General features: G+C 44.2%; 1 protein-coding gene across 4 annotated transcripts in view; it reads left to right on the plus strand.

Moving 5' to 3' along the window:
• Nucleotides 1-27,119, plus strand: part of KIRREL3 (kirre like nephrin family adhesion molecule 3) — a 559,318-nt gene that overhangs the window by 225,156 nt on the left and 307,043 nt on the right. The window lies entirely within an intron of this gene.

A 27,119-nucleotide genomic window follows, 5' to 3' on the forward strand; every position in this document is an offset into this window, starting at 1 on the left:
TGGGAATCACCCGGGGACCTTTCAACCGAGCAGTTTCCCAACCCATCTGTGAAGATTCTTATTTGTTAGATGTGGCATCATGTTGGGGGCCTGGGCCCTAAAACCTACCCAGCAAGAAAGTAGCTACTTGGGACCTGGGAAGAACACCCCGAGGGCAGGAGGCTGCCGAAAGTACCATGACTGCCTCCCCAGGAGGCTGCTTGATTAAGGAGCCCTCAGGTGACTTCACCTGGTGTGATCTGTGGACACACTTTGAGATACGCTGGCCCGGCCTCTTCAGAGCATTCCAGGCTGAAGCAGTGAGGGTGGGGGGGTGAGTGCAAAGCGGGTAGGTAGGTGCCTTTGGAAACACATCAGTTAGCAGCTTGCCACTCCCCTTTGCTCTTTCCTACGCGTCTCACTGCTCACCTGTCCCTCCCACCCGGTGGCTGAAACTTCCTCCCCACAAACCTCTTCCTCAAATTATCCCAAATTACAAACCACCCCTGCTGGGCAGGAGGGGAGGTGCCCAGGTCGGCGTTTCACCTGTACGTGTGCTGCCTTTCACTCTCTATCCCAGAAACCCTCTTAGCAGCCTCGAGTTTGAGGGTCTGCTCCTCCAAAAAATGACCAGGAAGGAATTTAGCATCCTTCCTGAGCACCGTACCCAAAAATCTTACTGCTGTGTTTTGCTTTTAATTTGTAGCATCTCTTTCCTCCCAAACAACACGGGGAGATTTCATCAGACCTGATGATTTGGAGTCTAGACTAGATAAGAACTCCCATCAGTGAGAGCTACACTGGGTCTGTCTTCCCAGGGAAGCCGCTGGAGCCTCCCTGCTCTCCAGGCACGGGGGGAGATTGTGGTTCCCTGAGATTGCCCTCTCGCCACCCCCCTAAGACAGGGAGCAGGGGGAGAGGAAGGGGTTTAGGGAGCAGGGCTGGGTCAGAGGATATTAAGATATAATTAAGGCAAGAAGGATGCTGTTTTCTATTGATGGATGCTCAGCCCGTCCACAAGAAGTGTACAGATGGGCCTCAGGTCTTTGGGTCAGGAGTCGATGCCTGCAGGACGGAAGCCATGTCTGGCCGGATTAGTCTGCACCAAAGCTATTGCTTCACCTGAAAATGTTTTTTAATAAAGGTGTTGACTGGTGACCAGATGATCTTACATTGGTCACTTCTAATGGTTCATAGCCATGGAGGAAACCAGTCATTCATTCACCAACTATTTTTTCTAACTGCCCGCAGGCACCAAGATAGAGCCTGGCGATACAGTGCAGAGTAGGAAAGACAGTGATGCCCTGCCCTGGTGAAAGCCCACAGCAGAGCCGGGAGGAGAGGCAGGCAAATGATTAGTCAGATGGAGAATGGATGACAGTGTAAGCACTCGGATGGAGAAGTTCAGGGAGTACTGTAGCATGGGAAGGAGTACGGGCTCCCGAACCAGGCGCTGCAAGTTCAAATATTTCTGCCAAATGGTCTCAAACAAGGCTAAACCTCAGTTTCCTCGTCTGTTAAAAAAAAAATAATAAAGTGAAGGGATGAAATGTCTTTGCTTGCCAGGTGGTTTAGTGATGACTGAGATACAAGAGTCAGAGCCAGAGCATCTCACACAAGGCTTGGTCTGTATCCCTTTGTAGCAAATGTTGGTTCCTCTTTCTGACCCTCCATCTTCCAGTGGTGCCAATGTCCGTTCCCTTGGCTGCCCAGGGTGAGACGTGGAGCCCAGGCAAGGGCTTGAGGAAGAAGCCAAAGTGAGTCTTCCTCCAAGGCTGTCTTGAGGAAGAGTCCCAGGGGGTCCCATGAAAGTTGAGGGAGCCTCTCTCGTCGGGCGTGACTGGGTGGAAATACCAGGTCCTTCAAGGCCTGTGCAACCAGCCGCCCCATAATCACTTGCAACAGAGGCATGATGTGCTTCGCCTTCCATTTTATAACAATCAAGGCATTTTTTAAAAGATTCTGTTAATTGCCATCTGTAGACGATTATTATCTATTCAGAATCCCCTGGTGCAAATGAATCACACACCGTACATCGTGTCTGAGCTCTCGCAACCCGTTCACTGACCCCAAATGCCGCTGGGACTGGAGAGACAGGAAGAGAAAGGGGCTGAGTGGCAGGGAAAGGGCAGAAGTCTCGGGAGAAAACCAGAAGGCTCGTTCGGGTGTCTGTAGGTCGGAAGCGGGTGAGTGGATTTATGATCCCTCTGGGGTATGTTTAAGGCAAGAGAAGAGAAAGGTAGTGAATGGATGGCTTCTGCTCACAACTGAAGCGGCAGAGAAGGGAGCACCCTGGCCAGCTTGCAGCACGGAGTGTCCACCCCACACCCAACTCGGGCTCCCAGCTGCTGGCTCCACCACCGTTCCAAGTGGAGCTGCAGTTATCCTGGCTCTGAGGCTTGGAATGTGGGAAGGAAGGAAGCTGGACATGCTTACAGAGTCTAGCCAGGAGTTTTTAATGGAATCTGTAAATCCTCCCATAGAGGGAGCTGGGAAAAACAGTAATCACCAGCTGTTACCCACAGAGTTCTAGCTATATGCCCAAAGCTCTGTCAAGTCAACCCAACTAGTTATGTACTGTTACCTTCACTTTATAAATGAGGAACCGAGGCTCAAGGAGATTAAGCCAGTTGCCTAAGATCACACAACTCGTCAGTGTTGAAACCCGCATCTTCTGATTCCAGAACCCCAGCTGGAAACTGTATTACATTCTTCTGCCTCTCCCCTGGGGGCCAACCTATGTAATCTCACCAAAGACAAATTTTTACTTCCTATCCTTCACAGGGCCTAGTATCAAGCAGGATATTCAGGAAACATTTAATTAAAAGTTGCTAAATGAAAGAGGGAAGGAACCAGGGGATTGAGAAGTCTGTCTGTGCATTTCAATGTTAAATGGAAATATGCAAAATGCATGAATATCGTATGCAAATCAACCTCTCTCTTTCTCATCAACTGCCTGTATTGGCGTCCCATTGGAGAGAGGAGAGGGTTGCATGGGTTTCACTGGGATGGGCTTCCCTTCTTGATGACAATATCTTTCAGTCATGGCTCCTGTTGACTTGAGCAGATATTGTAGGATGTGTGTGACTCCGGCCTCTCTTGGTCATCTATCAAAATTCTATCCATCCTTCACGATTTGCTTCCACGGAGCCTACCCTGACTACTGGCCCTGATCCAATCTGTTAACCCCCTTCCATGTTCTGGGTCCTTTGCTAGAGGAGACACTTGTAAGGAGGTAAATCTGTTAGACTTTGTGCAAAATAGAGGTGTGTATAAAGCATAGGAATAAGAAAAAGGAGTGATGGGCAGGAGACAGGGCCTGCAGGAAGGTCAAGGGAGGCTTCACAAAGGAAGAGATACCTGAATGAGATCTTAAAGGCTCTGTAGGAGACTGACAGGTAAACAAGACAGAAAGGAGATCCCAGGGGACAGCCTACACAGAGGCATGGCAGTGTCCCACAGAAATGTGTATTTTGGAAGCTACGAGTACTATTTTATTTTTAATGATTTTGAAACATAAACCAGATTATGCTATTTCCCCGCTAAAAATGCTTCACTGGTTTCCACACACAGAGAAAGCAATCTTGACACCTTGCCATGGCCTGCCATGTTCTGGTCCCTGCCTCCTGCTCAGACTTACGCCAGGTCCCCTAGCTCCCAGATTCATCAAGCTCCAGCCACAGCAGCCTTCCTTCTGTTCCTGAAGGATACCCAGCTCATTTGCACCTTAGGACATTTGCACTTGCTGTTCCAAGTGCCTGGAATTCTCTTTTCTCAGCTCCACTCCCCTGCCCCCATTTTGGGGAAAGGATGCTCATATTCAAGTCTCAGCTCAAATATCACAGCCCCCAAGAGTCCCACTCTGATCACCCCATCCAAAGTACTCTTCCAACCCACCTCCAGTCACTCATCACCCTGTTTTACTTCCTCCTGTGTACTTCTCACTGTTTGAACCTACCTTATTTATTTCTTTACTTTTTATTGTCAGTCTCTTCTACACACACTAAACTGTAAGTTCGTAAGATCTTCAGCCTCCCTGACTGATACACATGCATTCCCCAGAGATCAGGGACACACAGTGCCTGCACCTAATAGGCCCTCAGTATTTGTGGAATAAGTGGATGGGTGGATGGATGGATGGATGGATGGATGGATAGATGGATGGATGGAATAAATAAATGAATGAATGATTGTTGTTGGACAAGGCTGATACGAGGAACCATAAGGACGGAGAGACATTCAGGGAGCCAACCCCACTGGGCTTTGGATGTCATGCAGATCATTTATCCTGTAGCTGATGGGGAAACTAGGAAATTATCGTTCTTACCAGACAACTTAGCATTTGATTATCTCTTGCTTTGCATTGGCTTTTGAGAGTTTCTTATGCCTGAACCTTATCTCACCAAATCACCAACCAGATAGCGTGAACCAATTTTTGCAGAGAACTCTACGTACTCCTTCTTTTACTGGGTTTTCATGGACAAGTTTCTCCTTGTAAATCCCTCTAGCACTTGGTTGAACATAGAGTAGGTTCTCAATAAATATCTGTTAACTGATTGAATGTCTGAGGTGGTCCTTTAAAAGAGTAGAAAGAAGGAAACTGACATATCCAGCATGGTGATGTCTGGACAACAGGCTAGGGCTTTACATACTCAGTCCCCATAGCTGCCTTATGCAGTGTGTGTCATTAGCCCCCTCATGGTCAAACTAGGGCTTAGAGAGGATCGACAGTGGGTCTTACAGCTGAGAAGCAGCAGGGCCAGGACTCAAGCCTCAGGCTCCGAACTACTTCCGTTGGTCCATGTTGCCCTGCAATCCATCCACAGTCCTGGCCTTAGCAGCCCCTGGGAGTGTCTGTCCCAGAGGCAGACTCAGTGGCCACAACTTAGGCAAGAGCTCAGTGGGCTCCTAAGTGTATCTGGAGCCTAATCACGCATTAGATTGCCTATTAGATTTGGTAGAAAATGCCCTTGGACTTTCCAAGAGGCCCTTTGACCCTGTGGCTGGGTGCCTGGTGTAAAACACATAGAGAGGTAGGCTGATTCCTAGGCTTGCTTCTCCTCCTGTGTCCTGGTGTGTACTCCCAGTGCCTCCGTCACCCCCATTTGAGCCTGACACCCCCTGGAAAACCCAGCACTTCCCCCAAGAGGCTTCTAGCGTTGTTCCTAAACATCCATGCTCAGCAGGAGTCTGGGAGCCTCAGCCTTGCACGTCTCTTTGTTGTGTTAAACCAGCCTGCATATCTCATGTTGAATGTTCCCCATCCCCACAATGCAGCCACGCCTCAACCCCCTACTGTCTGCAGAGCCCTCAGTCTCTATGCCTGGACCAGTCCCTGATGGCCAGACAGAGTTAGTGCTTTGACCCAGCTCCCTGTGCCTCAGTTTGCCCATATGTCAAGTGGAGCAATCTCTTTCTCTCACCTCCACAAGGGAGTCCTAGGGACTAATTACCGTAAGCAAATCACTTTAATCATCATAATTATCAACAGCACTTTATGATCCCCAGTCAGAAAGATGATCATTAAGTTCTGCGACACCCCTTCTTCCCTGCCCAAGGCAGAAAGTTAATTTTGTAAGTGCCTGTTGAGATTATGAAAGCCCCAGCAAAGAGCATCCATGAACAGACTGCATTTGGGGAAACGATCATGGGATGACACTGCTGGATCCACCATGGTTCCCTCAAACCCCAGTGATAACTTCCCCTTCCCAGAAAACATGTTCGCTGGGTTAGGGATATATGGTTGCATGCTTGTTTATCTTTTTAATGAAATAAAGGAAAATGAAAGAGGAATAATGCCACTTCTTAAGAGGAGGAAAGAGAGAAAGAAAGCAAAACAGCACAAGATTTCAACCCTGTCCCCTCTCTCTCCAGTTTTTTTCTTCTCTATGTAGGAGTGAGTGTTCTAATTCTGCAATGCTGTCATTACTGTAATGGATTTGGCAGGTCCATATTACAGCACCGAGGCTGTCAGGAAAGGATGATATGCTGTCTGTTACGGGCTCCTACTGTTCTCAGCCAACCGAGGGCAAGGAAGACAGGGGAGGAGGTGGGAGGCAGAGACACTCCAGTTGGTTTAGGCATCCTAAGAGATGATCATTTTAACCCACTCACAACATTAGGGATGAAGTGATACTAGATGCCACCCCTGGAGGGCTGGCGAATGCAAAGGGTTATGGGAGTTGGAAGTAAACAGCACTATGAAGAGGTGAATTAACTCCGCTGAGAGCTGCTTTCCACTGTGGCCAAGCTCAGACGGCTTGCGATGGATTCTGCAGCACAAAGTGGAAACTACAGAGCACTGGGTTATGGGGCTTGGTGAGAAGGGGATCGGGGGATGCTTCCTTATCCAGGTAGCAAATTTAAAAAAAAAAAAAAAAAAAGTTTTCACTGGGAAAAAAAAGGGTGAGCTCGAACCTAGTAAGAAGCTGGCTCTAATGACTTCCTCACCTTTCAGCCAGGTGGCAGGAGCGGGAACGATTAATCACCCTGAGGAGTGAGGTGGGTCCCACTCTCTCGGCTGAGGTCAACTTTGTTGCTGTGCAGCTCCTTCTAAAACTGCCTGGTTCCCTTTGCCTGACCTTTGACCTCATTAAAGGGAGACAGTGAAGAAAATTAAAGGGGCTTCCCTGGTGGCACAGTGGTTGAGAATCCGCCTGCCAAGGCAGGGGACACGGGTTCGAGCCCTGGTCCGGGAAGATCCCACATGCCGTGGAGCAACTAAGCCCGTGCGCCACAACTACTGAGCCTGCGCTCTAGAGCCCGTGAGCCACAGCTACTGAGCCCACGTGCCGCAACTACTGAAGCCCACGCACCTAGAGCCCGTGCTCCACAACAAGAGAAGCCACTGCAATGAGAAGCCTACGCACCACAACGAAGAGTAGCCCCCACTCGCCGCAACTAGAGAAAGCCTGCACGCAGCAACAAAGACCCAACACAGCCAAAAATAAATAAACAAAATAAATAAATTAAAAAAAAAAAAAAAAGAAAATTATAGTAGCACCCTCTTCCCAGAGCCCTAAGGAAAAGGGCTTTCTGTGATCAAAACTAACTGTAGAAGTAAATAATGGTGTCCCGGCAATTATCAGAACATTGTTTATTCCACAGCCAAAAGCTGCAGCCACAGTCCTGCCTGAATATAGCCTGAGGAGCACCTGTGATGAGGAAGCCCGCCTACCGCGTGCCCCGCCCCGCGAGGGCCGAGGAGCAGGTGCAGCGACGGACTCGCCGGCTGTCAGCCGCCCCTGGTCCTCACGAGGACGTGGGCGCATTGGTCTAGGCTTTCCCTTTGCTCTGCACTGTCTGCCATCCAGAGTTGGCCCGGAAAGGAGAAATACTGGGAAGAGAGTGGAAAAGGACATAGAGGCTTAGCTTTGTGGGGTTTTAGTAAGTAGATAAATCCATAGATGAACTTGACGACCATTAGGTCAAGACTTTCCTATTTCAGCCCTAGAAGGTTGTCCATCATCATGGCCTCCATTATACAGATGGGGAAATTGATAACCTAGCCAGTAAAAAGAGTTTGCAGAACCATGGAATATGGTTGGCCTGGGGTATTTGGTGATCATCAGGGCTTCTGAATTACCAATCTGTGGTCCCAGAAAGCGGGGAGACTCTAGGCACTTTTTATTACACTCTGATCTTTCACGAAAGGCTTCCTTTCTCCATCTCTAGGATGTCATGATGGTCCCCTTGTGCTGTCTCTAAGCTGATACCTTTTACTTTTTCACCTGTATACCAATTGATTACACCCCAGAATTCTTCAAACTGCAGCGAGGAACTCTTTCACTTGACAAACAGAGCTGAGGTATCGGTGGGAGTGACACTCAGATGGTTCAGAGCAGACGATCCAGGAGTGTGGGACTCTTGGCCTAAGGCTCAGTCTTAAGGGGACCTGCCCCTTTGGGTCCTGAAGTCAGATCATGGAAGAGCCATGTTTATGGGGCCCCAGAGGCCGACAGCGCAAGCCCCAAGCTCCACTCATGTGTAAAATAACTTATCAGGTTGGCCCAAAAGTTTGTTCCGGTTTTTCCATAAGATGATACAAAAAAACCCAAACAAACTTTTTGGCCAACCGGATACAAGCCCAGCATTCAGGACCTACAAGTCCAGAGAGAGGGAGACGGTGATAACCAAGTTGACATTAACTGAGACCCATGGAATGAGTGGGGAATTGTTTTGGGGATAGAGGTCTAGCTGTCATTGGCACATGGAGGGCTGGCAGGAGACTCCTGAGGCAGTGGGAGTGCCATAGAGAAGGAGGTGGGCATCGGAGAGGGATGTGAGAGGAGAAGGTCCTCAGCACCCCTGGAAAAAGTGCCTCTGCTGAGAGCAAACCGGGAGCGACACAGCCCTGAAGCCACCGTGCCACCTGTTTTGTAGGACAGACATTCGTAGCTTCCCCTGAAGGCAGAACACAGCACAGTGCCGTCATCTTCTTCCGTCAACATCTAGCTAAGGAAGGTGGTGAGAGGCAGGACACAGGGCAGAGCCGATACTTGCCGAGACCACTGGCACTGCTGCTGTCGGCCCGTTGGCCACAATGACCTGCTGTCTGTTGGCTTTCCTGGAGAAACTGAGTTACGTTTCATTTTGTCCCAGGGTATACGGGTGAGCGGGTTAGACAGGGGGAAGGTTAGCATTCTATTCATTCCGATCTGAATCCTTTTTCAAACTCAAATGGCATACATAATCTTCCCCTTAATTAGAGCTTCTGAAATATCACCGGGCATCTGTATAACACCACCTTCCCTTGCCCTCTACAGAGAAGGAGGGTGGGAGAGCTTGGCTGGGGAAAGAGGTGGTGGGGGGCTTGTGCAGAGTTGTAGGGGAAAAAAAGATACAGGAAAAGAGAGGAAAGATTCAGGGGGCAGAAGCCAGGGGAGTTGGAATGTTGGCTGGAAACTAAGTGGGATCCTTAATCAGAGTCTGATGTTTTCAGAGAAGAAAGGGAGTGAGAGGGAGGGACAGAGAAACGGAATTCACTCAGCACCTACTGTGGGTCAGGTGCTTTAGAGACATTCCCGCCCTATATGTGCACATGTGAGGGGGGCTGCTTGCATCATCCTGACCTGACAGGTGAGGAAACTGAGGCTCCAAAGCCTGGAAACTCATTCAAGGTCATATAGCAAGAACGGGGGCGGGCAGACTTCAGTCCTGTGCTAAGGGCACCACGCTCACCTCTCCCCGAGCCCCACCTGAGCTTTGGCCTCTCCTCGGGGGCACAGTACTTGAGTCACTTATTAGGCTGTTCTCACAGATTCTATGCGTGTGTCGTGTGGCTCCAGAGAGACTAGCCCCCTCAAGCCAAAGGTGCCTGTCAGCTGTCACCTTTGTAATGCCTGTCGCCCCCTGCACCCCCATGGCCTCACCCCTCCCCCTCCACCAAGCACCATTCAGGGCTCAGCAAATGATGAGAAGTGAGCAGAGCTGCTCTGCCGGGCCCTCAGCACAGACGTGGACCTTCCTGAGGTCGTTTGCCTTGTGTACTGAAGATAACACCGCAACCTCAAGGCTGGCCGTGGAGTTGTCACATTATGGAATGCCAAGCTGGAAGGAATTCCAGCCATCAGCTAGCCTAACTCCCTTATTTGGCTCGGGAAGACAGAGAGTTGTTCAAAATCACACAGCTGGTTAATGGCAGAGCCAGAGTCAGCTCTCGAACCCAGCCCGAGCCCGGACCATGAGAAGAATTTGTTTGGGAGTCAGGACGGTGCTGCTGGGCCCCTGCCCCCCTCCTCCTACCTTGTCATGCTCTCAAACTTCAACCCCAGGAGCGCAGAGTATGAGTGGCCTCTGAGAGTGTATCTCCAGAGCTGTCAGCCACAACCAAAGAAAACAAAGGAGAAATTTGGGGCCAAGCGTGATTTGGAAGGGACTGTTGCAAAAGATGGCCCCAGATTCAACAGAGTTGGGTCCCAGCTCCTACTTAGCTTTTACCTGCAGGGACCCTGCCTAGCAGGTTGACAAAGGAGAACAAGACAGGAGCCCCCATCCCAGGTCCCCCACTGAAGGTCTCCATAGCAAAGGTTTCTGTTTAGGGTCATGTGACAAAGACCCAACTTAGCAATGTTGTAAACCACAAAAGTGTTCATTTCTCTCTCACAGGTAGTCAGGAGGTAGGCAGCAGAGCGTGACTCCCATCTCTGGTCCCCCATGGTTTCTCCAGCTCCCACTGTCGTGCCCAGATGCCAGTCGATGGGAAGGGGAGAAACAGAAGGGAAGCACTTGTCTCCTTCTCTTAAGGGCAGAGTCCAGAAGTTGTACACATTCCTTCTGCTCACATCCTGTTGGCCAGGAGTTGATCGCATAAGGCGCAAGGGCAGATGTGGAATGTGGGGCTTATTCTGGGCAGCCTCATTTTCTCCTAATATTTAGGGTGTCCTTTAGTAGTAGCTCAAAAAGCAGAGAAGAATGGATATTAAAGGACATCTAGTGGGAAAAAAAAAAGACATCTAGTAATTTTTGTCTCAGCGAAGAGATTATTTCTAGTGAACCTTATGCATCTTCTTTGGGAGCCCAATGCAACCCAGCTCTCCCAGTCAAGAGAGGGATCCTTCTGCAAGGCATCTCAAAATGAAAGGTGAGTAAGCCAAGATGAACAACCAGGAGACCCAGAGTAAATTCAATTACGGGAGATTCAGAGCTAGATATCAGAAAATGAGATTGAAAGCAGGGGGCAACCTCCTGGGGAGGCTTCCTAAGAGATTTTATAGGAAAGAAGATAAAACCAAGAAGAAACAGCACAGATCATAACTCTCCTCCAGCCCCAGGGGCTGAGTGGGGTGCCCACTGGTCTACATCGTATAATCCAGTGATAAGCAGAGACTACACGGTAATTACAGTTGTACAAGATTAGTTAGCATTAAGAGTAACTACATCCCAAAGTAGTAACAGTATAACCATATAATCTGCTTTGTGAGTTAGGCTTACATTTGCTTCCTAAATCCTCTTCCCACTTACTGATCTTGACATTACTCGGGGTGGGGGGAGGCAGGAGGAATGGACTCTGGACACTGCCCTCTGCTGGTGACCAGCGGCGAATCACCATCCCTGCAAGTCTCAAGGAGTAAGAAATTGTCCGGAGAGGCCAGTCCACTGCAGTCCCCCCCAGTGAGCCTCAGGGAGGGAGAGCTGTCAGTAGCCTTTGCCTGGGCAGAGTGCTGGGGCCTGACAGGCTGACTGCCATCCCTCTTCCCTTATTTAGGCCGTGCATGACCCCGAGCCCCTGTCAACTCCATTTCCACCCAGAGTTTCCATTCTTCTCAGACTGGTCAAGACAAGGACTCCAAACCCTAGCCAACTCCTCAGAAGAAGGGATGGGTTGGAGGAAGTGGACCACCTCCGTGTCCATCCCATACGTCCCCCATGGTCCAGCATCAAGGAATATGAACTGATGAACTGACCTTCAGCTTCTTATCCCATGTATGGTTAGCAGTATTTGTCCCAGAGGGCGAAAATGGACAAGAGAATAACCACCTTCCAAGCCACCCCAAACCAGACTGACCACCTTTAATAGTAACTCCTAAAACGTGCATGGTGCTTCCCAGCTTATAAAGCATTTCCACAGCCACTGTCTCATTTAATCCTCAAGACGATCCTATCAATAGGTATTATCACTCCTGTTCTATTGCTAAGACTCAGAGAGAGAAGTAGCTCTCTCAAGGGCAGGTAGCCAATCAGTGATGGAGCTAAGACTGGAATCCTGACCATATGACGTCAAGTCTTCGACTTGTTCTAGTACATCACAGTGGCCCCCCAACTCCTAGCAGACCCTGAGTAGAGCACTAGCATTAATGGGTGTGGTGCTGTGTTATAGTGGGTATGTCTTGCTCTGTGATAATCCTCCTGTGTAGTCTTGGGTTTCTGGTTGATCCCTCCAACTATGATGCAAGTCAGTGAGAACAGGGACTGACTCTTATGCGCTCCTTTGGATCCCTCCAGCGTCAAGCTCAAGGTGGAACATAAAGGAGGTTCTCAGATGTGAGTGGATTAGTTGTTGATGGCCCACAGAAGTGCAAGCTGTAAGAACATGCTAGAATGAAACCATCTGAAGGAACAGCTACCAGGAAGGAGTGAGGACGGTGCAGACAGGCTGGGCGTGGAAGGCTCCCATTCTCTATGGCAGCTCTCCCTCTCCTCCTACTGTCGGAGCTCTGTTGGAACATATTTGATGATCTACAGTTCTCAGTATGGGAGCAATGAACAATAAATAGGAGCCATGAGCTGGCAGCCTCCCCAGAATACCAGAGTGGAGACCAATGGGTGACTCCCAGCCAAAGAGGAGGGAGGGAAGGAGAATCTCAGGCTGATCAGAACCATGCCTGACACATCTTAAACACCCAGTAAATATCTGTGATTGAATGAATGGGGAACCAGAGCAAAAGGTTCTTGGGAACAAGGAGGACTGTGCCAGATAAAAATCAGTTGCATGGGAAATCTCAGAGGTCTTTATGTCTGTGTAGGGAGTCCTGGCGTTGAGTTGGGTTTGGGTAGGGTGCCTTTGGACGCTAGGCCTATGTTTGGGCTTGCTTAGCTGGCATTACATATTTCCCACTTCTTCTCCATCTTGGCCATTCTTCTCTGAAAACACCTCATTCTATTTTATTCCAGATGTATTTCCTTACCCAAAGAGAATTGAATCTCTTTTAGCGATATTGATAACTGTATTTCAGAAAAGCATATTTATTATTGTCTGAATAGAAAAGTGTATAAAATGTTAGGTGTATTTATGTCCAATTCTTATAGTCAGGCTTCCTTATGTCATAGAAGTACCTTCTCTAACAGTATATTTGTTCATACAGCTAATGAGCTTTTCCTTCTAGAAAATTCTCTTTAAAAGCAGGCCATCCTCCTGGCCAGCATCATAATATATGTTGTCTACTAATGATTGCCAAAGATTTTTCTTTTATCACTAGCCCTTATCTGTAAAAAATTTAGCATATACCCAGAGTATGTGCATTTCTACGTAAATTATACACATGTACTCCAGTTCCAATGTATTATATGCATTAAAAATATATCTGCAAAATAGGCAATATAGAATTAAGAGATGAAGTACTTATTTTCCTGTACTCCAAAGGATCAGATGACTTCCTGGGGTGCCCACAGCCCATTTTGGAGGCCACTGGCTTACACAAGATGACACCCAATGCACCCAAACTAAACATAATCAAAGAAGAATTTTACATTGTTTTCCAAATCAGTGCTGAAACATCTCATTCCAAAAGGTCCCATTCCATCTTGTAAGGGTTGAAAAAAATACCAACATGCTACATTTCAGATCGGTCAAAGCTTTTTCTGCCCCAGAAGCAGTTTTGAGGGAGAAATTGTCATCTAGCGCTACAGTTATGCAAATGTGATAGTTATTTTTGACACTGGTAAATAATAGTTCTGTATGCACAAGCACTGTGTTCTTATCTTATCATGCAAGGTCTCAAGTCATAATTTAGACGTTCGTAAGTGATTAGCATTTTGGAGCTATGGTAAGCAATAGCTTACCATAGGGAGCTATTGGGGAAGGGATACCTAACAAAATGCTTCTCTGATCAAGGCAAATCAAGCTGGCTGACAGATGACTGGCTGATGTACATATACAAGCCATACCCTGGGTTGTCCTGTGTTCATGTTGGAATTAACGAAGCCTGCTTTTATCAGAAATACATCTGACTTCTCTTCAAATGGTATGAAAATCACTACCCATCAAAATAGTAGTACTACAAATTATTCGGTGCAGAATAAAAATATACACGCAACACTGGTAATACAACAAGCATAGTACTGTTATAAAAATCTTTAAAAGGCTACAAGACAGCATTGCCAGCCCACTCTAAAAATAGCTAATTGAGAAAGATTCCTTTATGCTAATGCTCTTAATTGCCTGGGCAGCTTTATAGAAAAGTCAGTTACTGGCTAGTACTTTGAGAAGCTTAATAGCCAAAACCAGGAACCCAGTTAAATAGTGTCACAGCGGGAACACTGGTTCCTTCCTGCATGGCTGTACTGGATGTCTTTCTGGCTAATTAGTGAATCACAGCCATTGTGCAAATGAGCACCTCCTGATTGGCAACAGCTTGTATCTCTCCCCACCGCCCATGCAAAACGAGGCCAACTGAATGTCTGTTTGTAGTCCAATGCAGAATGAGGGAATGGTAAAGTGTTAGAGCCAATCTCCTTCAGAGATCACATAGTCTAACTTCTCAATTTACAGATGAGGAAACTGAGTCTTCAGAGATTAGGATCCTTGCCTAAAGTTCTTCAGTTAGCTAGTGGTAAAGCCAAGCTTAATTTCAGGCTTTTAAACTTGTAATAGACTCTGTTCTCTTCTGCCTTTAATTTTCATTTCATCTTGGAAACGTTGGGATGCTACACACAGAAACTCATGAGACCCTATTATAGTGACAGGGAAACTAAGGTTGATAGAATGAAGTGTCACCAGATCAAGGACTCAAGAGACCTGTCATTTGAAGGATACTAAAACCACAGACTCTCTGCCCATCATGTGGGACTTGAGCCTTTTCCCATGGGAAAATTCGTGGGTCATCTAACACCATCATGAAAGGACATAGACATGACTTTCATGAGTCCTTGAAACACCCCCCCACAGTGCTTAGGAAGTACCCAGGGTTTTCCTATTCCCCCACACCCCCGGAGATCTGAGCTGAGGCCAATGGCTTCAGTCATAGCAAATTTGGATTATGAAACCTCTTCTCTTCTGAATTGTTGGGACTGACTTTTTCTTTTCTTTCCTTTTCTTTTCTTTTTCCAGTTCCTTTGTAATCATCTCAAAGCCAAGTGCTCATTTCCACCAGAACTTTAAACATTGTGCCTCTATGTAGCACAGCTTTTAATTTTCCTCCCTAACAGAAGTGATTGTTTATGTTGTAAATGCCACATTAGTCTCCATGAAATGGAGATGCAATTGATTTTCATTTCAGAGATTTCACAGCTTGCGCCAGAACTTTATGCTTGATTGCCAATGCTCAGAAATGCTTGGGCTTCTGAGAGGTTCAGAAATGATGTAACATGGCATATAAAAATGTGAGAATTGGAGCCGCATTTGTTGGGAGACAGACCCCTGTGTCTCAGTAGCTGTGCCTGTCCAGGTACTCAAAGAAAAACAATGCCTTGAGGGACTTCCCTGGTGACGCAGTGGTTAAGAATCCGCCTGCCAATGCAGGGGACACAGGTTCAAGCCCTGGTCCGGGAGGATCCCACATGCCGCAGAGCAACTAAGCCTGTGCACCACAACTACTGAGCCTGGGCTCTAGAGCTCGAGAGCCACAACTACTGAGCCTGCGCTCTAGAGCTCGCGAGCCACAACTACTGAGCCTGCGCTCTAGAGCTTGTGAGCCACAACTACTGAGCCTGCATGCCACAACTACTGAAACCCATGCGCCTAGAGCCCGTGCTCCACAACAAGAGAAGCCACTGCAATGAGAAACCGGCACAGAGCCATGAAGACCCAACGCAGCCATAAATAAATAAATAGATAGATAGATAGATAAATTTATTTATTTATTTATTTTTTAAAAATCCTTGAGTAGAGGTGACACCTTCAAGAAACAGACTTCAGTCTCAAGTCAGCTCACCCACAATACCACCATCTTTCCCCTCCAGAAAGCTCTGGAAGATTTATTCATGGATCCCTTATTTCAACAAGCATTTCCTGAGCACTTGCCCAGAGCTGCTTGGGCATTATAGGAGTGAAAGGAGGAGTAGCACGCACCTTGGGAAGTTTATAACCTAATCGGGGAGAGAAGACGCAGGATGCCACCAGCGTATTTGGCAGGGACACGTGGCTGCACTCCAAACTGAATTCAGAATGTACACTGCTCAAAGCAAAGGAAGGGAAAAGCTACAGAGGCACATGAGGAATGGAGGTGGAATGAAGGGCAGATGTCAGATTGACCCAAAGGAAATGTTTTGGTTTTGCTTGTCTCCCCTGCTGCTTACAGAGCTGCAGCCCCCTCCTCCTTGGGGAACCTGTTGTATTTAACTGCTGAAGCCAAGATGACAGATGACTCCACTCTCTTTCAGAGACGTGAGATAATGCCACTGGCATTTCATGGGCTTGGACAAATACTACATCTGTCCTGGTCTTGGTCATCTATTGGCCTGATCATCCAGAGGGCATGCCTTCCAAAGGACCTGCCTTACTTTCCTGGAAGCCCCTTCCTCTTCAAGAGCGCCTTTGAAACTGGAGTTTTTAGAACACAGTTAACATTCAATACAATATAATTAAGATATTCCCTACCATTCTATTGACTATTACATTGGGCAGACCATTTTAAAGGTCTACATTTTCATAGGGGGTGGATAGAATGACATCTCTGTAGCACACTACTAGTTTTTCTGTGCAAGTTTGTTTATTTTCTAACAAATTTCAAATGTTTTCATTGAAGTATAATTGACTTACAATATTATATTAGTTTCAGGTGTGTAACCTAGTGACTCAATATTTTTGACATGTATATATATATGTAGTATACCTTCAAGCAACTTAGGCTGCTTCCATATCTCAGCTATTGTAGATAATGCTGCCATGAACACTAGGGTGCGTAAACCTTTTCAAATTAGTGTTTTCATTTTCTTCAGATAAGTACCCAGAAGTGGAATTCCTGGATCTCATGGTAGTTCTATTTTCAATTTTTGGAGGAACCTACATACTGTTTTCCATACCGGCTGTATCAGTTTACATTCCCATGCAAGTGTTCCCTTTTCTCCACAACCTTTCCAAGACTTGTAATTTCTTGTCTTTTTGATAATAGACATTCTGACAGGTGTGAGATAATATCTCATTGTGGTTTTGATTTGCATTTCGCTGATGATTAGTGATGCTGAGCATCTTTTCATGTGCCGTTCGTAGGACCACACAAATATTAGTATTATCTATTCCAGTTCTGTGAAAAATGCCCTTGGTATTTTGACAGGGATTACATTGAATCTATAGCTTTCTTTAAGTAGTACGGACATTTTAACAATATTAATTTTTCCAATCTATGATCATAGTATATCTTTCCATTTATTTGTCTCATATTCAGTTTTTTCATTGATGTCTTGTAGTTTTCAGAGTACAGGTCTTTCACCTCCTTGGTTAAATTTATTCCTAGGTATTTTATCCTTTTATTTTATTCTTTTTGATGCAACTGTGAATGGGATTGCTTTCTTACTTTCTCTTTCTGATAGTTTATTATTAAGTGTATAAAAATGCAAAAGATTTCTCTATATTAATTTTGTACCCTTTACAAAATTAATTCAAAATTAATTCAACTTTTTGGAATTCATGTATTAGTTCTAATAGTTTCTTGGTGGAGTCTTTAGGGTTTTCTATATGAAATATCATGTCATCTGCAAATAGTGACAGTTTTACTTCTTCCCTTCCAATTTGGATGCCTTGCATTTTATTTTTTCTTGTTTGATTGCTGTGGCTGAGACTTCCAACACCATGTTGAATAAAAGTGGCAGGAGTGGGCATTCTTGTTTTCTTCCTGATCTTAGAGGGAATGCTTTCAGCTTTTCACCATTGAATATGATGTTAGCTGTGGGTTTGTCATATATGGCCTTTATTATGTTGGGGTATGTTTTCTCTATACACACTTTGTTGAGAGTTTCTATCATAAATGGATGCTGGACTTTGTCAAAAGCTTTTTCTACATCTTTTGAGATGATTATATGATTTTTATCCTTTGTTTTGTTAATGTGGTACATCACATTGATTTTTCAGATATTGAACCATCCTTGCATCCCTGGAATAAATCCCACTTGATCATAGTGTATGATCTTTTTAATATATTATTGAATTCAGTTTGCTAATATTTTGTTGAAATGTTTTGATTCACTGTTCATCAAGGATTTTGACCTGTACTTTTCTTTTTTTGTTGTGTCTTTGTCTGGTTTGATATCAGGGTAATGCTGACCCATAGAATGAATTAGAAAGTGTTCCTCCCTGTTCAATTTTTTGGAATAGTGGAGAAGGACAGGTATTAACTCTTCTTTAAATATTTGGTAGAATTCACCTGTGAAGTCATCTGCTCCTGAACTTTTGTTTGTTGGAAGTTTTAATTACCAATTCAATTTCATTACTAGTAATCAGTCTTTTCAGGTTTTCTGTTTTCTTCCTGATTAATCTTGGAAGATTGTATGTTTCTAGGAATTTACCCATTTCTTCTAGGTTTTTCAAATTTTTGGCATACGATTGTTTACAGCAGCCTCTTATGATTATTTGTATTTCTGTGGTATTGATTGTAACTTCTTCCCTTTTATTTCTGATTTTATTTATTTAGGTCTTCTCTCTTTTTTTCTTGATGAATGTGGGTAAAGGTTTATCAATTTTGTTTATCTTTTCAAAGAACCAGCTCTTAGTTTCACTGATATTTCCTATTGTTTTTTATTCTCTATTTCATTTTTTCCATGCTGTTCTTTATTATTTCTTCTTTCTGCTAACTTTGGGCTTTGTTCTTCTTTTTCTAAGTTCTTTAGCTGTAAAGTCAGATTGTTTATTTGAGACTTTTCTTGTTTCTTGAGGTAGGACTGTATTGCTATACACATCCCTCTTAGAACTGCTTTTGCTGCATTCCACACGTTTTGGAAATTGTATTTCCATTTTCATTTGCCTCAAGATATATTTTGATTTCCTCTTTGATTTCTCCATTGACCCATTGGTTGTTTAGTCTCCATGTGTTTATGTTTTTTCCAGGTTTCTTCTTGTAATTGATTTATAGTTTCTTACTGTTGTGGTCAGAAAAGATGCTTGATATCATTTCAGTCTTCTTAAATTTATTGAGACTTGTTTTGTGGTCAGACATGTGATCTATGCTGGAGTTTGTTCCATGAAAAGAGTATGTATTCTGCAGTTCTGGGATGGAATGTTCTTTATATATCTATTAAATCCATTGGTTTAATGTGTCATTTAAAGGCAACGTTTCCTTATTGATTTTCTGTCTGGATGACCTATCCATTGATGTAAGTGGGGCATTAAATTCCTCTACCATTATTGCATTGCTGTCAATTTCTCCCTTTACATTTGATAATATTTGCTGTATATATTTATGTGCTCCTATGTTGGGTGCCTAAATATTTACAAATGTTATATCCTCTTTTTGGATTTACCATTTTATCATTATGTAATGCCCCACTTTGTCTTTTGTTACAGTCTTTGTTTTGAAGTCTATTTTTTCTCATATTAGTATTGCTACCCCAGCTTTCTTTTTGTTTCCATCTGCATGGAATATGTTTTTCCATCCCTTCACTTTCAGTCTGTGTGTGTCTTTAGATCTGAAGTGGGTCTCTTATAGGCAGCATATAGAGAGGCCTTGTGTTTGTTTGTTTGTTTGTTTGTTTAATCCATTCAGCCACCCTTTGTCTTATGATTGGAGCATTTAGTACATTTACATTTAAAGGGATTATTGATAGGTATGTATTATTTCCAGTTTGTTAATTGTTTTCTGGTTGTTTTCATAGTTCTTCTCTGTTCCTTTCTTCTTGTCTTTGTTTCTTCTTTTGGGTTTGATGAGTTTCTTTAGTGTTATGTTTGGGTTCCTTTCTCTTAATTTTTTGTGTACATATTGTAGGTTTTGGTTTGTGATTACAATGAGGTTCATATATATCAGCCTATATATAGCAGTTTATTTTAAGCGGGTAGTTGCTTAAGTTTGAATGCATTCTAAAAGCACTACAGTTTTACTATCCCCTCCATGTTTTATGCTTTTGATATCATATTTTTCATCTTTTTATTTTGTGTATCCCTTAACTACTTATTGTAGTTATATTTGATTTTACTATTTTTGTCTTTTAACCTTCATACTACCTTTTTAAGTGGCTGCTCCACTGCCTTTGCTATATATTTGCCTTTACCAGTGAGATTTTTTTTTCTTTCATAGATTTTCTTATTACTAGCTATGACCTTTTCTTTTCTCTTAAAGAAGACCCTTTAACATTTCTTGTAAGGCTGCTTTAGTGATGGTGAACTCCTTTACTTTTTGCTTTCCTGGGAAACTCTGTATCTCTCCTTCAATTCTGAATGATAACCTTGCCGTGTAGAGTATTCTTGGTTGTGTTTTTTTCTTTTGGCACTTTAAATATATCATGCCACTTTCTTCTAGCCTGTAAGGTTTCTGCTTAAAAATCAGCTTATAGCCTTATGGGAGTTCCCTTGTATGTGACTAGTTGTTTTCTCTTGCTGTCTTTTAAACTGTCTCTTTATCTTTAAATTTTGCCATTTTAATTTTAGTTTGTCTTAGTGTAGTTCTCTTTAGGTTCATCTTGTTTAGGACTCTCTGGGCTTCCTGAAACTGGTCTCTTTCCTGCCCCAGGTTAGGGAGGTTTTCAGTCATTTTTTTCTTCAAATAAGTTTTCTGCCTCTTTCTCTCTCTCTTGTTTCTGTGAAACAGCTACCTCTCCCAGTCTTGAAGGCATGACCTTGTGTAGGTGCATCTGCTGTGTAGACTGTGTGTGCTGGGTGGCTTTGGTAGGCTAGGTGGAGCAGGAGTGCTCATGGGCTGGGGTGAGGAGGAGGGGTCCCAGGGTAAGCCATTCAGTGTATAGTTTACATGGCAGTGTTGGGGGATGGAGTCTTCTGCCGGAGGATATCAGGAAATCTTATTTTGAATGATTATCATTATTTTTATTATAAACCTTTCTACTTAATTATAACTAGCTCCATTGAGTTATAAATACGTATATTTTAATGTTAACAATATGAGCTTTATTGGCCAAAGACATAATCAGTGATTAAAACAGAAATCTCGTGATGTCTAAAACAGCCACCCTAAATTAATGACAGTGTGTATAGAGCCCCGATTCCGCTGCCAGTCAATGAACGAAATTTCTTTACATCAAGATAACAACTGGGTGTGATTTAATATTTCTGAGTGAGACTTCAAAATTGAGTGCTGGGTCATGTAGGCTGGCGCAAGACTCTCTCCCTGTCGGTCTGTCTGTCTGTCTGTCTCTCTCTCTCTCTCTCTCTCGCCCTGAATGGCAGATGGCAGACACACATGTGCAAGGTAGGGGAAAGGGGGTGGAAACAAGTGCAAATAAGTGGCATGGAGAAGAGTTACTTGAAGCTGTCAGGGAGACACGTTTTGACAGAGAGAGCTGGAATTAGTTGGCTGCCAGGGGAAGCTCTGAAGCAACAGGAAATGGGGGAGGGGACAGCATAGATACTCAGGGAAGCGTCTGTCAATATGCAGACCATTTCCTATGTAAGCCTTTTTTTTCTTTTTCTCTGTTTTCTGTCTCTCTCTCTCTCACACACACACACACACACACACACACTTTTTGGTGTGTTTTTTCTTTAAACAGAGTAGGGGGAGGAGGTGTCTTTATCAAGTCCAGTTCTCATTTTGTGTCGAGGAGTAGTATTGATTTTCCACCCATGGCTGCTGAAAATTAAAATTTCTTCGTGAAGCTGGGTTCTATTCCTGTTGTGTTCCTTATCTTTTTAAATATGATTACCTGCACTTCAAGGCTTCATGGCTAAAATCATAATGAACTTCCCCATCCACCACAGTGCACAGGATCAGGAGAGATTTGCCTGCAGGCCCGTGTTTGTGGCTGTAGGAGGGGCGGCTAGGGCCTTGGGCTGGAATAAATGTTTTTCCTCTGGTTACTTAGTGCCCTATCTTTGGGCCACCGGCTTATTGACTTACTACTAATTTTCCTGTCAGGATAATTCTTCCAATCAAGATTTAAAACAAACTAGGAGGTTACTAAAGTGCTGAGATTAAAGCCTAATGCTTCTTTTTATTTGATTAAGATACTCTTATCTGGTTTCTTTGGACCCAATTTAGACTCGGCACAAACCTTCCTTAAAGGGCCAGGCTTGTTTGTTTCAAGCAGACACTGTCTTTCACATCTGCCTCTCCTGCTGTGTATTTGCTCACCGGGAAGAGGAAATAGATTATTCCGCCCTGAATCAACTTTCAGGCAGCTGCTCAGGGCAACTTTCTTCAATGTCTTGCCATGGGAAAAGAGACCAGTCATTTCCTAAGCGGTGATGTGGGGTGACCTATATTTTTGGAAACTGTTGGATTCACCATCACCTCCTCTTCTTCCAACATGTGGACCCAAAGCCTGAATAGAGAACTGCACTTAGAGGAGAGATTATTGAGAAAGGAGAGATAATCTGGGAAGAACACAGCATGTTCACCTGACACCACTAAATGCACAGACTCACCATGACTTTAAAGGTGGTCTTTTAAATTTATCTCTTATCCCCATTGTTTGCTTCACAAATGGCGCTGAGCCCCTTCACCAGTATCTGAGGAAGATATTATCCAGTTTATAGCCCATAAACCAAGTAGACTTTGCCCATCCCCTTCTGTTATTTTCTGTATATGTTCATTTGAGCCCCCAAGAGAAAGCTCTCCAACCAAACATCCAGCCCAGCTACATAGTCTGAGTTGAAGGCCAGAGACAGACGTACAGAGAACATGAAGTTAGTGAGGAAGGTTCTGGGGATGCTGTTTTCAGCACTGAACATCTTTATTTTCCACCAAGTTTTCTTTTAATCTCTCTTTCTATTAAAAGTCTTCTCAATGCTAATGCAATAAATTTAGATCTGTAGCCAGATGCAAAGCAAAACTTTTGGCAGGGAATACTCCATCAAAAGACATGGCAAATGAAATATGCTCTCCCTTGGGGATTATTCTACAGTTTAATTTAATTTGATATTTCAAATTAAATTAATTCAAATGGTTATGCAGGTTCCAGGGAAAACAGACTTCATTTATGATGTTCTGCCACCAAATTGTTTAGCAGCCATCATACATCTCACATTGTTAACTAAGAAAGATAAATAGTGACAAGGTAGGCTCTTCCCCTCATTTCCCAGTCCCGGCCTTAAATAGAACACAAGGAAATCCTTCCAACATCATACGCTCCCTTACTGGGCAGCATAAATATTTATTAAGACCATTATAGTTAAGACTATTACTATCTGTGGACCCTTCTATCGAATCATTTCCTAGCATGTAATGAAGATGTATGGAGCCTCATGAGAGGAACAGATGTGATGATTCCTGTTTTATAGACCAGGAGACAGGTGGTGATGGGATTTACCCAGCCTCACACAGAGCACCAGGAGGAGAGGCAGGAGCTCAGATCCAGCCCCCAGGTTCTCAACCCTCCACTGTATCAGGTTATGCTCCCTGCTTGTAGCCCTTCACTCGGTCTTAATATGATCTGAACTAGGTCTGCACTGTCCAAGCAAACAGAAAATGAAGTCATTATTGAGTAAATGAATCAACATAGGCATGCCATCTGGGGAGCTAAGGAGAAGAAGACTCATGTCCCACAGCTGTCTTTTATGTCATTTTATTTTTTAGATTAACAGACAGAAAAATTGCCTCTTTTCTTCAGTTGTCATTTTTGTTTGTTGTCTGTCCTAAATAATCTAGGTTACCCACTCTCTTTTGCGAGTGTGGTTAGCCGGGAAGGGAGCCCTGCATCCCTGTGGTGCAGGAAGGAGCTGGTGGCCCCTCAGGGTGACTACAGGGCCCCCCTGCCTGGCTCTGGAAAGCCTGGTTGGCTGTGAGTTGGAGAGGAAGGTGCAAAGCCCCGCCAAGGCAGCGAGGGATGCTGGGTGATCTGATGCCAGGTCACTTGGATCGGAAAGGCTTCCTCCAGCGTGGAGAGTGGGCAAGCAAACATTTACCAACATGTTACATCCTGGGGACCTTTTTTGCCTGTTTTTCTTCTTTCTTTTATAGCATAGGTTTATTGAACGCATGCTGTTCCTCGAATCTACTAACCTCATGTCCCTAAATGTTGACTGGAGGAAGGCAGACCATTTGTGGAAGGCTTACATCTCTGCTATTGCCTTCGTGCCCACTGGCCACATGAAAACTCCAAGGCTTCACTGCTAAAACAGAATTTAATATTATCACAAGAGACGGTGGCAGAGTACAGAAACCTAGATTTACAGCAGTTCGTTGCTACTTCCTTCAACAAAGGACACAAGTTTTACAGAACAAAGGGGGTGTATCTGTACCAACATTTCATGCCATCAGCACTGTTCAGCTCAACCCCATTTCCTCCTAACATCCACAAGGAAACATGCATATGCCTTTATTCTTTTTTATGCCTTCACTTTAAGAGAGTTCTTTTTCAGGGGTACAGCTAGGAGAATCCATGGATTTAGATTTCCTTGACAGGAGAAATGGAATTTTCATTCCTCTGACATGTGAACCTTTAGGGGAAAAAACAGTAATTTTTTGAACAGTGATACTTGGTACAATAGATGCTTGTAAATTGTTCCCAAACATGAAAGCCTTCAGTGTCCTATAGTTCTGCATTTGTTTTCAGGTACAACACCCAGTGGGCTTATTCTGTTGTAAGGATAATGCTATTAGGCAATCAATATTATTAGCACAGTAATAATAATGTAAATGCTGCAGCTACATAATTAACTCACCAGCTACTTAGCACCTGGGATCTCTTGAACTCATAAATGCCTAACTAATCCTGACATTTTTTAAAGCCATCTTTTCAATTCTTGAAAAAGAAATCCACAAAATCCAAAAGTGAGGAAGCTCGTAAAGATCATTTTGAAAGCCAAGACCCATAGCCAGCTACCTGGTTGAAGAGAATCATAAAGGCTACAGTGTTCTGAACACCTACCAAGAGCCTGGGAAATGTTTAAATGCAGTATCTTATTCCATCTTCACAACTCAGAGATAGGGGTTCCTGTCCCCACTTTGCAAGAGAAGAAACTGAGCCACAAGGAGGTGAAGTAACTTGATCAAAGTTGCATGCCCAGGCAGAGTTGGGATTTGAAACCAGTTCTTTTTTTGCTGTCAAGCCCAGATTCTGACTGACTGTATATAATTCTCTGGCTGCCCTGGTTACAGATAAACACAAACCGAGGAGACTGGACTTTTGTCTCTCTTTTTCTATTCATCTCCTTTCACTTTTCCCTTTGCGTTTTTTTTTCCCCTCTGGCTTTCTTCTTATAATCAGATAGACACTGGAATTTTACACTAGCTCTCACCTTTATATTTTTCTCTTTCGCTTAACAAAAATATTTGGTAAGAATCCATTTGCAGCAGGTTTTGTAACAATTACTTTGCACAGTTTTTTAACCGATGGTCCCTCTTGCCCCTAAGATCTCACATTCCAAAATTATTTTAACTCTCTTATCAAAGGGCTAGATGCGTAGAAAATGATCTCTCTCTGTGACAAATACTAAATGAACTGAGTTTATTTAGCCAGCAGAAGAGAAACTTGAACAGTGTTTTTAAAACAGCTTTCCAATTTATAACAGAGATATTGAAACCTTCCCAGCTGTTCTCCTCTGCTAGCAAAAACAGAACAGAAGGAAAGTGGTTCACTCAAAGCAATAGACAATTCTGATTATGTGTAAGAACTTTCTGGCTGTGAAGAACTGTTAGACAAGGACATGGTTTACCGAGGCGGGTTGTCCTTGAACACCTTTCTGAATAGGACGGTTTGCTTCCTGGGGCACTTTTGACTTAGGGGGAGTAGTTTGAATGAGCTGAGTAGACGCTGAGTCCAGGCTGGGTCCTCAGCTCCTCCAGGCTAAGTCCTCTCATTGTACAGAATGTGTTTAGGCAGTTTGTCTACACTGTCAACGCGAAGTGGAAGTTTCATCAATTTTCTGGTAAATTCTGAAGCACAGATATAAGATAGAATATATTTCATCTAAAGGATCCAAATTGATTTCTCTGTCCAAATCACATGTATACACATCCATATAGAGAAACTAGACAAGATCATATTAAGATAACAAACTTAATTGGATTTATAAAAATCTATAAGTGTTGTTAGCTTCTTAGAGGTAGGTGCCATGTAAATGTAAGCCATCTCTAGAATGGTAGCCACTATGCATTTTATTAGCACAGTTATGGAAACGGAGACAGATGAGCATCGGTCACTAAGGACCTGGGTTCAGATCCTTGTACAATTCATGTGATATATCTGAGAGCCTGCTTTCCTCTCTCTAAGATGAAAAAAAGGTTCCGCCTACTTCCTGGTATGGGGAGAGGGAGCTTAGATTAGATAGCATTTGTACATCACCCCTCCGAGTGCCTGCCAATACCAGTTGGTTCTTTGCTAGTAAAATGTTCCATGGCACCTCTTGCATGGTGCCGCCCAGGAGCCCTGTAAGGCCTCACTGCTACATTCACTGGCAAGTTGAAACCACATGCCTAAGCCTCTCTCAGCCAGCTCCCCTCCCACCCCCAGTCTGGGCCCTCGTTTCCAAAGAGGATAGGAGAGGAGTGCTTCTCTCTGGTTTTGAGCTCCTACATGTTTGAGCATTGAGTATTTTTACAGCCAGTGTGTCATAACTGAGAACATTTTCATGGCACCTCTAAGGAATAGGAGTATGTTCAATGGGATGTGTACTGAGGAGGAAGCACCACAGTAGAAGCAGCGAACTGGGGATTAAAGGACCCGAGTTCTGGATGCAGGGTTGCCAAGGTGATTTGGGGCAGGTCACTTCACTGCTCTGTGCCTCAGCAGCAATTAACATTTATTCTGTGCCTACTATGTGCCAGGGACCTGTTTACTACCTTCATTATTTTCAATATCCATAGTACCCCGAGGTAGATAGACAACACACCCTTCCTTTTACAGATGGGGAAACTGAGGTTCAGCCAAGTTGGGAAGGACCCCTGATGGCCGGTGAACAGATGAGCTGACATTAGCACCCATGATGCAGGACGTCATAGCATGACCCTGTCCCACTCCACAGCCCTGACTCAGTTTCCTTGTGGAAAAAAATGAGGTTAGATGAAGTTCTCTAGGGTCTTCTATGTCCCAGATAGTTGATGAATGTAATGCTGGACTCCTTGCCAGCCTCACAGCCAGCCTGGACTCATTAAGGGTGGAGTCATGGAAACGGTCACAACCATCAATTTCCACCTCTCTCACTCCCACCCCTTCATTTGTCTCCCTTCCTCTCTAAAGACTATTTGGAAGTTCTCTTTTATTTCCTTCCCTGAGAAATAATTGTTGACATTTTTTTGAAAAGAAGGGCTTTTTGGTGAGGGGACAGAATCAAAAGAGTACTTTGGTAAAAAAGTCACTTGAAAAATGATCCTATTTCCTGTGGAGATGCTCTTGTAACAGCATTATGAGCCATCTGTTAAGCTCCTCTCCCCTTGCATGATCTTTCT

Source organism: Eschrichtius robustus, chromosome 11 (assembly GCF_028021215.1).
Source record: "Eschrichtius robustus isolate mEscRob2 chromosome 11, mEscRob2.pri, whole genome shotgun sequence".
NCBI classification, from domain to species: domain Eukaryota; kingdom Metazoa; phylum Chordata; class Mammalia; order Artiodactyla; family Eschrichtiidae; genus Eschrichtius; species Eschrichtius robustus.